The sequence below is a fragment of the Bufo bufo genome, chromosome 6 (genome assembly GCF_905171765.1).
Source record: "Bufo bufo chromosome 6, aBufBuf1.1, whole genome shotgun sequence".
Taxonomy (NCBI): domain Eukaryota; kingdom Metazoa; phylum Chordata; class Amphibia; order Anura; family Bufonidae; genus Bufo; species Bufo bufo.
This window is the reverse complement of record NC_053394.1, coordinates 34,303,630-34,319,138: the sequence shown is the minus strand read 5'-3', so window position 1 is coordinate 34,319,138 and position 15,509 is coordinate 34,303,630. Positions and strand designations below refer to the sequence as shown.

General features: G+C 45.6%; 1 protein-coding gene across 1 annotated transcript in view; it reads left to right on the top strand.

Annotated features, from left to right (window-relative positions):
• Positions 1-15,509, top strand: part of CRTAC1 (cartilage acidic protein 1) — a 603,594-nt gene that overhangs the window by 193,725 nt on the left and 394,360 nt on the right. The gene's annotated exons all lie outside the window — the stretch shown is intronic.

The following is a 15,509-nucleotide window of genomic DNA, read 5'->3' as shown; positions in this document are numbered from 1 at the left end:
AAGTCATCAGCAGGGAGACTCTCTTGACTATCTGCCAGAGTGCATAGTGGGGTTTTGTTGCCTCTTGTTAGTAAAAAAGAAGGCGCCCACTAGGAGGGGGCAGTAAAGATAGAGAGGACTTCAGTGAAAGTTTTCTGTGGGGCAGCAAGGAGGAGGAGCTGACCCTGGGTCTTTCGTTTGGAACCCTACCATATTCCAAACATTTTGAGTAATGTACACAAAGTATGGAACGATTTGCAAGTGTGATTTCTGGAACGTAAAGGTAGAGAGGTGCAATTAAATGTCCTTTCCTTTCTACAAACACACTATAGACACTGATATTGACAATTTACTTTGGAAATAATGCAGTATCTATGCCACTAACAGATTTGGGCCTAATGTCTTATCTGTGTTCGAATATGCAGATTCAAGAAAAAGCTTTCTCTAGTTTAAAACACAAATAGTCAACCTACTATGAGCTTATTCCCTCCCCCCCAACACACACACACCAACACTTAAATTGTCTGGAGATGCCCAGTCCAAGATTTCAGACTATTATTTCAGATGTTTTCACTCAGAGATTTAAAACGATACCCTTTGGACTGTAAAACACATGTTGTACACTTGTATTGCTATTTTTGCACCCCACGCTAAAACTTGAACTGTCTGGAGATGCCCTGTAATAGATTTCTGCCTACTATATCAGGTGTTTTCACTGAGATTTAAAACGATACCCTATAAATTGTAAACTGCACGTTGTACACTTGTCTTGCTATTTTTGCACCCCACGCTAAAACTTGAACTATCTGGAGATGCCCTGTAATAGATTTCCACCTAATATTTCAGGTGTTTTCACTGAGATTTAAAACGATACCCTATGAATTGTAAAACACACGTTGTACACTTGTATTGCTATTTTTGCACCCCACACTAACACTTGAACTGTCTGGAGTGGCCCTGTCACAAATTTTGGACTACTGTTTCAGGTGTTTTCACTAAGATTTAAAATGTTATCCTCTAGATTTAAAAACACACATTGTACAGTTATACTGATATTATTCCCCCCACACTTAAACTGTGCAGGTACTGTAGACAGGACTTTTTTTTCTGTCATGAATAACTTTAAAAAAACGGAATCGTTATATGTGTCCATAGAAATGTATTAGGATGGAGCAAAACGGAATACCTCTTAAAGGTTTCCGTTTTGCCTTCCGTTCTAAAATTCTGTTATATTCCCTTATAACACTATAACGGAATTCCTAGCGCTGGTGAGAAGAACCCGTCCTAACAAATATTGGGTAACAGGATGGGAAAATGTTTCCTATTTTAGCTATGCTTTAGTATTGCTTTTATTTGTATTATTTTAGGAGCTGTATTCACACTGTGTTTCATCAAACATTTCCTGGGGCCTCATTTAACCACCAGGGGACAAAAGAGTGTCTCCTTGGCCTCCATTGGGCAGGTACGCGTCAGTATATTTTTTTCTGCTGTATGGAATGACACAGTCTGCTGCACTATTCCATACAGAGACTTACTGAAATGAAAGTTTACTGTGCAATATACAGTTTAACATGGGAGGCTTGGACATCAGTGGCGTGTGTCTGAGGTATAGATGAGACATCCTCCCTATTTGTCCTTACGACGTATACTGCAAACACAGTGTAAAAGCACCCTGAATGGTGGTGTTTCTGGTGGTTGATTAGGTGTGAGTCACACATCGTCTGCTGATAAGTGCCTCTGCTGGAATGAGAAGTAAAACACACAAACACATTTATATCTATGGTGTTAATGAGTAGTGTTGATCGAGCACCAAAGTGCTCGGGTGTTCAGGTGCTCGGGTCAAACACGTCAGGATGCTCGGGTGCTCTACCGAGCACCCCGAGCACAATGGAAGTCAATGGGAGAAACCGAGCATTAAACCAGGCACCCCCTGCTCTGAAGAGGGGAGGGTGCCTGGTTCATAGGAAAAGGTCAGAAATTGATGGAAACACCACCGAAATAGTTTATGAACAGCATAAAGAGGATGTCTGGATGCATCTTGGACTCCCAGGTCACTGCTGAGAACAATGTTGTCCGAGTAGTACGCCACTTTTACAGGCTGACACTAATATGCACAAAACCGAAGATAAAATAGATTTTAGAGGAAAAATTGTTAGGAAACATTCTTTCCTGTATATTTACTTGTATATAAAGTACAAGTGCTGCCAAAAATTACAAGTAAGAGGCACTTTGATACAACCTGTATATCACATAATGGAGGGCCTCATTCACATTGTGGTACAATTGTTCAAGTAGTGGGACTCCTCTACTTATAAAGCCTATGCACTAAGTGAAAGTACTGCAAAAAATTACAAGGAACCGGCACTACAATAAACTCTTTATTACACATAAAGGAGGGCATCATACACCGTTGAAAAATTATGATTGATGGCCTGCTGGTGACCCTCCAAAACAAAACATTAGGAACATGGGCCTGCTGGTGACCCTCCAAAACATTATGGGTGAGGGCCTGCTGCTGAGCTGACCATCTAAAACATTAGGAGTGAGGATCTGCTGCAGAGCTGACTCTCTAAAACATTAGGGGCGAGTGCCTGCTGCTATTCTGAGCATCGGAAAAAATTATGGGCGAGTGCCTGCTGCTGAGCTGACCATTAAAAAAATTATGGGCGAGAGCCTGCTGGTGAGCTGTGTGGCGGGCGCAGCACTATGAAGTGCCTTTTGCACTGTGGCATTAGAAGAATTTTGATATCTCTGACTTTTAGTCTAACCAGACTGTCTATTACTCTGTAATTCATCTAGCGCTGTTCTATGGAAACAGTAGATTGAAAGACCACACCAAATGCTTGAAATAACTTCTTTATTAACTTCAACTTTTCTTCATATTATAACACTGCCGCCTCCGCAGCAGATAGTCCATGTACATAACACGTGTTAAAAAGATATCACAAAATGGCGGTATGCATAAGATGGTGGTTCAACTGTTCAATCTTGTCATTCAACATAAAATTGTAGATATATTTCTCTCTTGAGTATCTGTACTCTTACTTTAAGTTATTTAAGCACTTTATTATCTTTCTGAGAGGTATATCGGAGGTCTAACTAATATTTCACTTGCTGAATTTGGTCGCAATTTGCAGTATGCAGTTAGCAGTAACTATTTGCAGATTGATTGACTATGATTTGGTATGGTTGTATGCAATTTGGATTGCAATATGGAATTTGAATTTGGATTGTGAACTTTGTAGTTTGCAATTGAATTTGTGGTTTGGTGGAACTATAAGTAAACATACATATAACCAGTTCAGTATACAGTTCTAATCACTATGTTAACAGTAGGAACATTATATAACTGTTTAAATACCTATTTTGGCCTCTTGCTTCCATAAAACAAAGCTCTTAATGGAGTGTGTGTCTGTTCAGCTCCTCTCTCTGGTGAATAATGATTCCAGCAGCTTCTGCTAGGGGAATTTCCCACACAAGCTGTGTGTGAGGCTGGCTGTAATTGGTCAAAACTCCTGGGCTGTGTGAGGCTAGCTAGGATTGGTCAAGACTCCTGCTTAGCAACAACAGTTTAACTCTATGCTTTCTGTTGTGTCTTCTGTGTCATTGAGCTTACCTTACATCCATATAATGAATCTTAAAGGCATATTATCATTTTCTGCTTCTGTGAACATAATATATAACTGTTAGATGACATACAAAAACATGAAGTCACAGTAAATAACTCTGTTTTTGTCTTTACCATATAAATATAGGAACTGTAATAAGGTTATTGGCAGGTCTAGCTGTATACAAATATAAGCTATATTAGTAACCTAGGACAGGTCTTAGCTGGCCAGCTACAAGCTGACACCGTAAAACATTATGGTTGAGGGCCTTCTGGTGAGCTGACCCTCTAAAACATTACATGCAAGGGCCTGCAGGTGAGCTGACCCTCTAAAAGATTGTAGGTGAGAACCTACTGGTGAGCTAACCCTCTAAAAGATTGTAGGTGAGGGACTGCTGGTGAGCTGACCCTCAAAAATATTATATGTGAGGGCCTGAAGGTGAGCTAACCTCTAAAAGATAGTAAGTGAGGGCCTGCTGGTGAGCTTACCCTCTAAAACATTATATGTGAAGGCCTGCAGGTGAGCTGACCCTCTAAAAGATTGTAGGTGAGGGCCTGCTGGTGAGCTGACCCTCTAAAACTTTATATGCGAGGGCCTGCAGGTGAGCTGACCCACTAAAAGATTGTAGGTGAGGGCCTGCTGGTGAGCTGACCCTTTAAAACATTTTATGCGAGGGCCTTCTGTGAGCTGACCCTCTAAAACAATATATGCGAGGGTCTGCAGGTAAGCTGACCCTTTACAACATTAGGAGCAAGGGCAGACTAATAAGCATGTTAATATAATGGAAGAAGAGGAGGAGGAGCACGAGAAAAGGAAGATTGAACCATATACCCTTTTTTTGTGGTGGAAGGGGTGCATGGGAATACAGTGTATTCAGTACATTATAAAAAACACATTTAAAGTGCCTTTATGTTCAACCGCTGTCCTCTGGAGGAGTAGAGAAGTCAGGGGCAATCCAGGCCTTGTTCATTTTTATAAGAGTCAACCTGTCAGCATTTTCAGTTGACAGGCGGATGCGCTTATCAGTTATTATGCCCCCAGCAGCACTAAATATCCGCTCTGACAAAATGCTGGCAGCAGGGCAGGCCAGCACCTCCAATGCGTAGAGCGCCAGTTCGTGCCACGTGTCCAGCTTGGACACCCAATAGTTGTAAGGCACAGAGGGATCACTGAGGATACTGACACAGTCTGCTATGTACTCCTTCACCACCTTCCAAAATTTTTCCCTCCTTGTGACACCAGGCCGCGCATCAGGGTGAGGGTGCTGGCGGGGTGTCATGAAACTGTCCCAGGCTTTGGAGAGTGTTGCCCTGCCTCTGTTGGAACTGCTGTGTGTTCCCCTTGTCTCCCTCCTCTGTTGCCCAAGGAACTACGTACTCTGCCGCCAGCGTTGTCAGCTGGAAATTGTTGGAGCAATTTTTCAACAAGTACCTTCTGGTATTGCACCATTTTGCTCATCCTCTCCACCACAGGAATGAGAGATGAGAAGTTCTCTTTGTAGCTGGGGTCGAGAAGGGTGAACAACAAGTGTTGTCCAAAGTGCGTAAAACGCGTGGGTCATGAGAAAGGCGGCCTAACATGAAGTCAGCCATGTGTGCCAGAGTCCCAACAGGCAAGACTTTGCTGTCATCATCAGGAGGATGACTCTCAATCTCCTCATTGTCTTCCTCCTATTCTGCCCATGCACGCTGAACAGATGGAATTAAACTGGACGTGGACGGGCATCATGGGCAGCACGTAACACAGGGGAAGAAGAGGCAGTGGTGTGACCCGCAGACACAGATTGTGGACCCAAGCATTCGGCCCACCTATTACGGTGCTTTGATGCCATGTGGCGGATCATGCTGGTGGTGGTGAGGTTACTAGTGTTCACGTCCCTGCTCATTTTTGTATTGCACAGGTTGCAAATTACAATTATTTTGTCGTCCGCACTTTCCTCAAAAAAGCGCCAGACTGCGTAACACCTACCCCTTGGCAAGGGAGATTTCCGCAAGGGTGTGCTCCGGGGAACAGTTGTGAGCCTGTTTGGCCCACCTTCTCCCTTTTGCCACCTTACTGCCTCTTCTAGCCTGTTGGGGTGCTGCGGATCCCTCCCCCTCTGTACTGCTGTCCTCACTCGGCTTGCCACCTTCCGAGGTTGGGTCAGTGACTTCATCGCAAAATCCACCTTGCTTCCCTCTGCAGGAGCAGACGATGCCGATCCCCTCCTCTAGGGAGGGGTCGGGCATGTTCCACTCCCGCAAAGGAAAGACAACGTGGACGGGCATCATGGGCAGTGCGGATGTGCTCAATCAAGCGGGGACAACCTTTACCTGAACGCACAGAACCGACATGCTCGCGGATTCGCTCAAATAAGGGGCGGATCATTTTGCCAATGTAAAATCTTTTACAAGGGCAAAAAACGACATATACGACATATGGTGTGCGACAATTGATAAAGTTGCGTACTACATGTTTTACTCCTCCTATATGCAGCCATTTGCTGCAAAAATTTAGTGCACAAAAAGAACAATGCCCACACCTGTAGTTCCCTCTGGATTTCTTGAGCCAGGTCTCTTCCTGGGGTGTACTAAATACGCTTTTAACCAACTTATCCTTGAGGGTTGGGCATTTTCTAAATGTGACCAAAGGTCGCTGACTAGAAAAGTTGTTCAAAGAAGGGTCCCCTTTTAATAGGTCCCAGTTCTGCTGAGACATTCCTCGCTGGGTAACCCCGATCCAAAAGTCGGTCTCTGAGTTCACTGGCCTGCCTAAAGAACCCGGCGTCTGTATCGTTGATCCTCCGCAGACGGACAAATTGTCCGTACGGGACGGCCCCTTTAACCGACGGCGGGTGGAAACTGGCCTGGTGGAGGAGTGAGTTAGTCGCGGTGGGCTTTCGAAAGCCCATGGTGTGTACTACACCATCTTTGACTACAATGCGCACATCCAGAAAGTCAAGCGACTCACCCTCAAAATTGACGGTGAATCGCATGTTAATCTGGTTGCGCGTATTGAGATGAGTCAACAAATGCATGACATGACGCTTCACTCCCCGACCAGACCAGAAAAATATCATCCACATATCGCGGGAGCAAGTGTATGGACCACAGGAAGGGGTTACCCACTGAGAATATATACGTCTCTTCGAATACCGCCAGTTACAGGTTCGCAAACGTGCACGAGACAGGTGTGCCCATTGTTTTTCTTGTGCTCTGGCAGCAGGCACAGTTTCAACGCGCCCGTTGACACGTTCCGGCCAACCAATCACTGTAATGCCAGTAACCAACATGGCTACGGCATTACAGTGAAGGGCAGCACTTATCTGCACGTTTATTGGCTGCGTAGCAGCCAACAAACTTGTGGGGAGGAGACTCGAAATGGTGTTCGGCCGAGCATGCTCGATCAACACTATTAATGAGGTTTAGTGGTATTCTACAAACCTAAACATTCTCTCTTTTCTATGTCCAAGAAAGATCCCGGCCTGTCTGACTATAGACTAACATGACATAGTGTTAAATATATACCGCAAAAAACACCAAGAATTGCATCACCTCGCAATATATTCAAATTATCAAAAAAACTTAGGCGGTATTCATTATCTGTTTTACAACATTTTGTGTAGTATTAAGGTTGTAGGTTATGTTGCAAAGGTGTGTTGTGACAAAATCTGTGCCTGTACCACTCTCACTCCCTTTTTCCTAAGTGGCAGAAAAAGAATGCGTGGCGTGAAAGAGTGCGGGCCGGCTGGCTGGTCTCATTCGTCATTTTCCACACCAGTTTATAGCGTGGAAAATCACCTTAAATTACACCAGCAAGGGAGCTGTTTAAAGCATGTTGCACGGCCGGTGGCAACAAGAGCCGAAGTGATGTAGAGGTCTGCTCCGGATGGTAGCGCAGAGAGATTAAGACCAGCGTTTAAATCGCCGGTCTTAATAAATGTCCCCTATAATCTTTATTATAAGTGTGAGCTAGCCAAAATAGGCCAATTTCCTATCTTGTCCCAGATAGTAAAATATAACTTTTAATAGATCATAGATTAAAAAGTAAAGAGGTAAGTCCCAATACAAATTACTGTGAGCACAAAATAGTGAGGTTAAAACTGACTGATAACCATTGATAGCGCAAATGTATTGTATCGCTTGCAATTGGTAGGCAGGAGTGCACTTCCCTATGCTGGCTCGCTGACTATAGCAGAATGTGTGTGTCACATATCTACCATTTGATCCCCTCCGTGCCTAGTGGTTGGTTCAGCTGTCAATGATAAGGCAGTAGCCTTTAAAAGATTGTGTTTGGCGTCCTCACTCATCTCTGCCCGTTACCCATGATGAAGCCAGATTAGCTGGCGAAACATGTTGGGGGGCATTAGTTAGGTTTTTAGTTCTGGTCACTAGTGTTGAGCGAGCATGCTCGGTCGAATACCATGTTTTGCAGCTGTTAAGCAGCCAATAAACGTGCAGGTAAGTACTGCCATCATTGTAATGCCAGTAGCCATGTTGGCTACTGGCATTACAGTGATTGGCTGGCCGGAACGCGTCATCGGGTGCTATATAGCAGCCGATGACGCGTGTTCGGCTCATTCTAAGTCAGGGAGAGCTGAGCATAGTAAGGGATAGAGAGTGTAGGGAGTATAATTGAATTTAATTTTTCTACAAAAATGTTTCATAGACCCAAAAGTCCTTGTGTGTGACAGCAGCAATATATCGCAGACTGAGATGTATTAGTGAGGAGGGAGAAGGGCTGTAGTAGGCGGGGAGAGCGGCGGGCAGTGCAGGCACTGTACTCTGGCCCCACCGCTCAGTATGTACTGTATTATACATAGTGTTAATCATCATATCTAAACTGAATAATGATGCGCTCCCCCTGCTCCCCTTATGTGACTTCTGAAGGTAATTGGTTGCACCAGAGCTTTTTATGGGCTTCCTAACAAATGGGGTGAATGCATACGCACATGCCAATTTTCTGTTTTCAATTTCTAAACAATAGTTTTCTTTATATATTTTTCTCATTTCACTTCACCGACTTAGACTATTGTGTTCTGATCCATCACATAAAATTCAGATTAACAAAACATTGAACTTAAGGCTGTAATGTAACAAAATACAAAAAAAAGTCAAGGGGGGGGGGAATACTTTTGCAAGGCACTGTATATACTGTATATTTTAGCGCATCCTGTGTAATAGGCCGCTGCGGACAGTTAAATTATTCTCACCACATCTCCTGTGTAAATTGTGCGCATCCCTAAAATATGAGTGACATCCAGTGCACTTTTTCCGTAGACGGTGTCCGCTGCGGATACTTAAATTATCCGTGCCACATCTCCTGTTTAAAGTGTACGCATCCCTAAAATATCAGTGACATCCAGTGCACTTTTTCCGTAGACAGTGTCCCCTGCGGACAGTTAAATTATCCGCGCCACATCTCCTGTTTAAAGTGTGCGCATCCCTAAAATATCAGTGACATCCAGTGCACTTTTTTCATAGACGGTGTCCGCTGCGGACAGTTAAATTATCCGTGCCACATATTCTGTTTAAAGTGTGCACATCCCTAAAATACCAGTGACATCCAGTGCACTTTTTCCATAGACGTTGTCCGCTGCGGACAGTTAAATTATCCGTGCCACATCTCCTGTTTAAAGTGTGTGCATCCGTAAAATATCAGTGACATCCAGTACACTTTTTCCCTAGACACTGCGAACTGCGACATTACCTGTGGTACCTGTCCTGTATAAAGTTTCCTCATCTCAAATACCTTTGTAAATTTTTTTGCACATACACTCTTTCAAATCTTACGCTACTGTACGTGTGACATAGTTTCAAGCATATATCACATTTAAAATGAAGAAGGCGAGCAGTAAGGGACAGAGAAGTGGCCGTGATGCAGATGGTGCACACAGAGGCCGTAGCCCTGGGCACGGAGAAACTGTGCCTGCTGCCAGAGCACAAGAAAAACAGTCATCCACGATACCTAGCTTCATGTCCCAGTTTGCAGGGCGGCGCAGGACACCACACTTGAAGTCAGCCCAGTGCGAGCAGGTGGTCGGTTAGATTGCAGCAGATAATGTTTCCAGTCGGTTAAGCACCACCCTGTCTTCCACCAAGTCTAGTCTCAGGAGCCAGGAGTCTGGTCAACACAATTTTCACCCTGATCCTCCTTCCTCCCACCATTTACAGTGTGGCCAAACAAGTGATCCCACACTCGTATATTCCGAGGAGCTCTTTTCAGCGCCATTACTTGATTTGGCCCTCTCGCCAAGCACGTTTGAAGAGGGACATGAGATTTTGTGCTCTGATTCCCAATCTCTTGAACATCCACAGTCACAAGAACATGACAGTTGGGAACGGCAATTAGTGTTTAATGAGGTGGATGAAGATGAGACACAGTTGCCAGTGAGTCAACCGCAATTACTGTCTCAAGAGGTTGATAAAGAGGATGAGACACAGTTGTCAATCACTGAGGTTGTGGATAGGTCAACAAATCAGGAGGATGATCAGAGTGAGGAAGTGGAAGAGGAGGTGTTGGAGTGGACGATGAGGTCACTGACCCAACCTGGGAAGGTGGAAAACAGAGCGAGGACAGCAGTACAGAGGGTGAGGGATCTGCAGCAGCGCAACAGGCTGGAAGAGGCAGTGGGTTGGCAAAAGGGAGAAGGCGGGCCACACCACAGAGGCCCGCAACTGTTCCACGGAGCAACCCCTTGCAGAAATCTCCTTTGCCAAGGGGTAGATGTTCCACAGTATGGCGCTTTTTTGAGGAAAGTACGGACGATAAAAGAATAGTAGTTTGCAACCTGTGCCATACGAAAATGAGCTGGCGCGTGAACACTAGCAACCTCACCACCACCAGCATGATCCGCCACATGGCATACAAGCACCGTAATAAGTGGGACAAACGCCTGGGTCCACAATCTGTGTCTGTGGGTCACACCACAGCCTCCCCTGTGTTACGTGCTGGCTAATCCCCTGTCGAAGGAGCAGGCCCGGATGCATCCTGCCCTGCACCTGGACCTTCACAAGCACCATCAGCGACCATATCCACTTCCGTGTCCCAGCGCTGTGTCCAAATGTCCTTACCCCAGGCATTTGAACGCAAGCGCAAATACCCAGCCACCCACAGGCCATAGCACTAAATGCTCACCTTTCCAAATTTATGGACCTGGAAATGTTGCCACTTAGGCTTGTGGACACTGAGGCCTTCCGCAGCCTGATGTCGGTGGACATCCCTCGTTACGCAGTCCCCAGCCGCCACTATTTTTCGCGGTGTGCCGTGCCCATCTTACACCAACATGTGTCCCGTAACATTACATGTGCCCTGACCAATGCAGTTACTGGGAAGGTCCACTTAACCACGGACACATGGACAAGTGCATTCAGCCAGGGACGCTACATTTCCCTGACGGCACACTGGGTGAACGTTGTAGAAGCCGGCAGCGAGTCATACCCTGGGATGGCACAGGTGCTTCCGACACTAAGAATTGCGGGCCCTACAGTATGTCAATCAGGGTTTACGCCAGCACCTACGTTAGTGGCTGCAGCCCCTACTTCTCTTCCTCCGCCTCCTCCTACACTTCCACCTCCGAATCATCTGCGTATAGCACCAGTCACTCATCAGTTGGTAGCTGGAAACAGTGTAGCACTGCAATGGGGAAGAGGCAACAGGCCGTGCTGAAGCTGATATGCTTAGAGGACAAACAGCACACCGCCGCAGGGCTGTGGCAGGGGATAAGAGACCAGACTGAGCTGTGGCTCTCGCCACTCAACCTAGAACCAGGCATGGTTGTGTCTGATAATTGCCGTAACTTGGTGGTGGCTTTGGAGTTCGGCAAGCTCACACACATCACATGCCTAGCCCACATGTTCAACCTTGTGGTTCAGCGGTTTCTCAAAACCTACCCCAATTTGCCTGAGCTACTGGTGAAGGTGCGCTGCATGTGTGCACATTTCCGCAAGTCACCCACAGCTTGTCAGTCTGTCAACGCTGCAGCAGCGCTTGAAATTGCCAGCTCATCGGCTGTTGTGCGACATGAGCACGCGCTGGAACTCAACGTTCCACATGTTGGCCAGGCTTTGTGAGCAGCAGAGGGCAGTAGTGGAATATCAGCTGCAACATGGTCGTCGCCTTTCCAGTCAGCTTTCGCTATTCACAAGCAACGAATGGGCATGGATGTCTGACTTCTGTGAGGTTTTAAGAAACTTTGAGGAATCAACACAGATGGTGAGCGGCGAAAACGCTATTATCAGCGTAACCATTCCACTTCTGTGTCTACTCAAACGCTCGCTGCTCACAAATAAGGATGACGCTTTGCATGTGGAAGAGGTGGAAATGGGGGAAGACATTACACAGGGTGATAGCCAGACCTCCCTTTAGTTCGTATTCTCAGCGCGAATTGGATGATGAAGAGGAGGAGGAGGAGCAGGAGGCGGTTGTCTCCGCTACAGAGGGTAGTACCCATGGAAGTTTAATTCCATCTGCTGAGCATGGGTGGGCAGAGGAGAAGGAAGAGGATGAGGAAATTGAGAGTGATACTCCTGATGACGACAGCGAAGTCTTGCCTGTTGGTACTCTGGCACACCTTGCTGACTTCATGTTAGGCTGCCTTTCCCGCGACCCGCACATTATAGGCATTTTAGACACGGATTACTGGTTATTTACCTTTCTTGACCTCCGCTACAAAGAGAACTTCTCATCTCTCATTTCTCAGGTAGAGAGGACAAGCAAAATGGTGCAATACCAGAAGATCCTTGTCCGTAGTTCCTTGGCCAACCAAGGAGGGGAGACAAGGGGAACACACAGCAGTTCCAACAGAGGCAGGGCAACACTCTCCAAAGCCTGGGACAGTTTCATGACACCCCGCCAGCACCCTTACCCTGATGCGCGGCCTAGTGTCACAAGGAGGGAAAGATTTTGGAAGATGGTGAAGGAGAATGTAGCAGACCGTGTCAGTGTCCTCAATGATCCCTCAGTGCCTTGCAACTACTGGATGTCCAAGCTGGACACGTGGCACAAACTGGCGCTCTACGCCTTGGAGGTGCTGGCCTGCCCTGCCGCCAGCGTTTTGTCTGATTGGGTATTTAGTGCTGCTGGTGGCATTATAACAGATAAGTGTATCCGCCGGTCAACTGAAAATGCTGACAGGTTGACTCTTATAAAAATGAACAAGGCCTGGATTGACTATGACTTCTCGATTCCACCAAAGGAAAGCGGCTGAACATAAAGGCACTTTAAAGAGGACCTTTCACTTGTAAAAACAATGTGAACTAAGTATGCTGACATATAGAGCGGCGCCGCTCCGTTCTCCCGTTATGCCCTCCGGTACCTTTGCTCTGTAAGTTATAGTAGGCGGGTCTTCCCTTGTTCTGTGGGCGTCTCCTTCTCCTAGGCTGTAGCGCTGGCCAATCGCAGCGCACAGCTCACAGCCTGGGAGAAAAAAACCTCCCAGGCTGTGAGCTGTGAGCTGCGATTGCGGTCAAATAGTATAACACACAGTTCATCAGTTTACTCACGGTTAGCAGATAGCCTCCCTGGGCTGGCAGCACAGTGTTGAGGTGGACAGCACGAAATCCTCCGGGGCACGCTCTGTGGTAGGAAGCATCAGCCAAGATGGTGGTTGAGGTGCCCTTGATGTTAGGGGTGCTTAGGGTACTTGTTGCGGCTGAGTCCCTTGATGGTTTTTGTCGTGACGCCAGTACCATTAATGGTGGTACCACCATAGGTAGCAATAATGAGGTAGACAGTGGTAAGATGCAACTCACAACTTTTACTTTGGATGTCTTTCAGTTGCAGTAGTACAATTATGCAGTTTTTAGATGATACAGAGGTAATTCTGCAAATCCACTGTTGTAGGCTTATCAGGTTTTGTGGTTTTGGAGCAGTGGGTTACTTCAATATCAGTGGAACCTTGGTGAGGTTGCCGGAGGCTATGGTATCCTTCACCTAAAATATTCCAAAGGTCCTTTCTGCCTGGGTTACGGCTTTTATCCTTTGGCTGAATTTGAATCTGTCCTTTTCTTTTGTCCTTCTCTGGACTAGAACTTTTCTTTAGAGCTGATGTGCTGGATCTGCACCTTTTCACTCTCTCAGTGTCAATTTACACACTGATCTTCACACTGACCTGTCTGATCTGTCTCCCTAGGCCTGACCTGAGTATATATAGGACCTGATCTTTATCCCCATCTAGTGGTGGGATGTATAAATTGCACCTAATAGGCCTGTTAACAGGGATTTTGCAGTTGCACAAATGCAAAGTTATACCATACTGTACAATGCAATTGTTAAGATAAAAAAGTACTTTTAAGCAGTGCCCACACACACGTAGTGGGACGCTGCATATGTAGATATTCTAATATAGGCAGCGAGCCAGCATAGGGAAGTGCACTCCCGGCTGCCAATTTCAAGCGATACAATACCTTTGCGTTATCAATGGTTATCAGTCAGTTTTAACCTCACTATTTTGTGCTCACTTAGTATTTTGTATTGAGACTTACCTCTTTATTTTTTATGATCTATTAAAAGTTATATTTTACTATCTGGGACAAAATAGGAAATTGGCCTATTTTGGCTAGCTGACACTTAAATTGCAAATTCCTTTCCCAAATACGGGTCCTCACCAGTTCTGTAATCTTTATTGTAACAAATCCAGATTAAAAATATTCCTTCGATTCAGGATTGTCACGATACCAAAATTTTTATGCGATACTCGATACTATTCGATACCACGCGAAAAAAATAAAACACCAAAAAAGCCACGTGCATTCCGCATTTTATGGAACGTCCGGCCCATAATCAAACAGTCTGATCCTTTTTGGGGGGACAAGGTGACAAAAAAAATGGCGAATCGTGCGGTTTTTATTTTTTATTTGTTAGGGCGTTCACCCCATAGGAGATCTATTTTTATATTTTAATAGTTTGCACTTTTTCGGGCGTGGCGATATGTAATATGTTTATTTATTTATTGTTTAGAGGGTGATTTATATTTAATATTTTGGTGGGTTTTTTTTAACCTTTTTTTTTTTTTTACTTTTTATTTAATAACTATTAGCCCCCTTAGGGGCTAGAACCTGTGATCTTTTCATCCCTTGTATTCACCCTGATAGAGCTCTATTAGGGTGAATAGGACTTCACACTCTCCCTGCTGCCCTGTGCATAGTGCACACAGCAGCAGGGAGCTTACCATGGCAGCCAGGGCATCAGTAGCGTCCTGGCTGCCATGGTAACAGATCGGAGCCCCGCGATTTCACTGCTGGGGCTCCGATCAGAAGCTACCACTGCCACCAATGAATGAATATGAGGGGACCCTGTGGTCAGTGGCACCAATGATTACAATACTGTTTTTTTTGGGGGGGGCACACTGCGCCACCAATGACTTTAATACTGGGGGGAGGGTTGGGCGCACTGCGCCACCAATGAAGATAAGTAACCTTTTAATACAAATACAGGAGGCGGGTGCTGGCTGCAGAATCACATACCCGGCACCCAGGCTATATGACAGGGCACTACGATCTCCCTTCTTATTGGCAACAGCGGCGGCACAGTGGGGAGGAAAGAATCTCTTCTTCTCCCCTGTGCTGCTGAGGAGAACATGGAGCTTTCTGAGAGCAGCGCGCACCATGTTCTCTGATACTAGGCTGCGCAGCCTAGTATCAGTTAATGTCAAATCCCGGTATTGAATCGATACCAGTACAAAAGTATCGATAATTCGATACCTGGTGCAACCCTACTTGAACTTTGCATTTTTTTTGCACTTTGAATCATATTCCCCCTTTTAGGGTTATGTTTACTGGTTCTTATGCTGATGCTTTGTCCTTATCAATTATATGCCACATTTTAGTTCCTGGTTCTGTGTGGGTATGGAGGTAACTTCTATTTTTATCATGGACAGCAAGGAGGCTGTCTTACATTTAGAAGCAGCGGTGGATCTGCCAAAGTTACGTAGTTGCCGGCGCC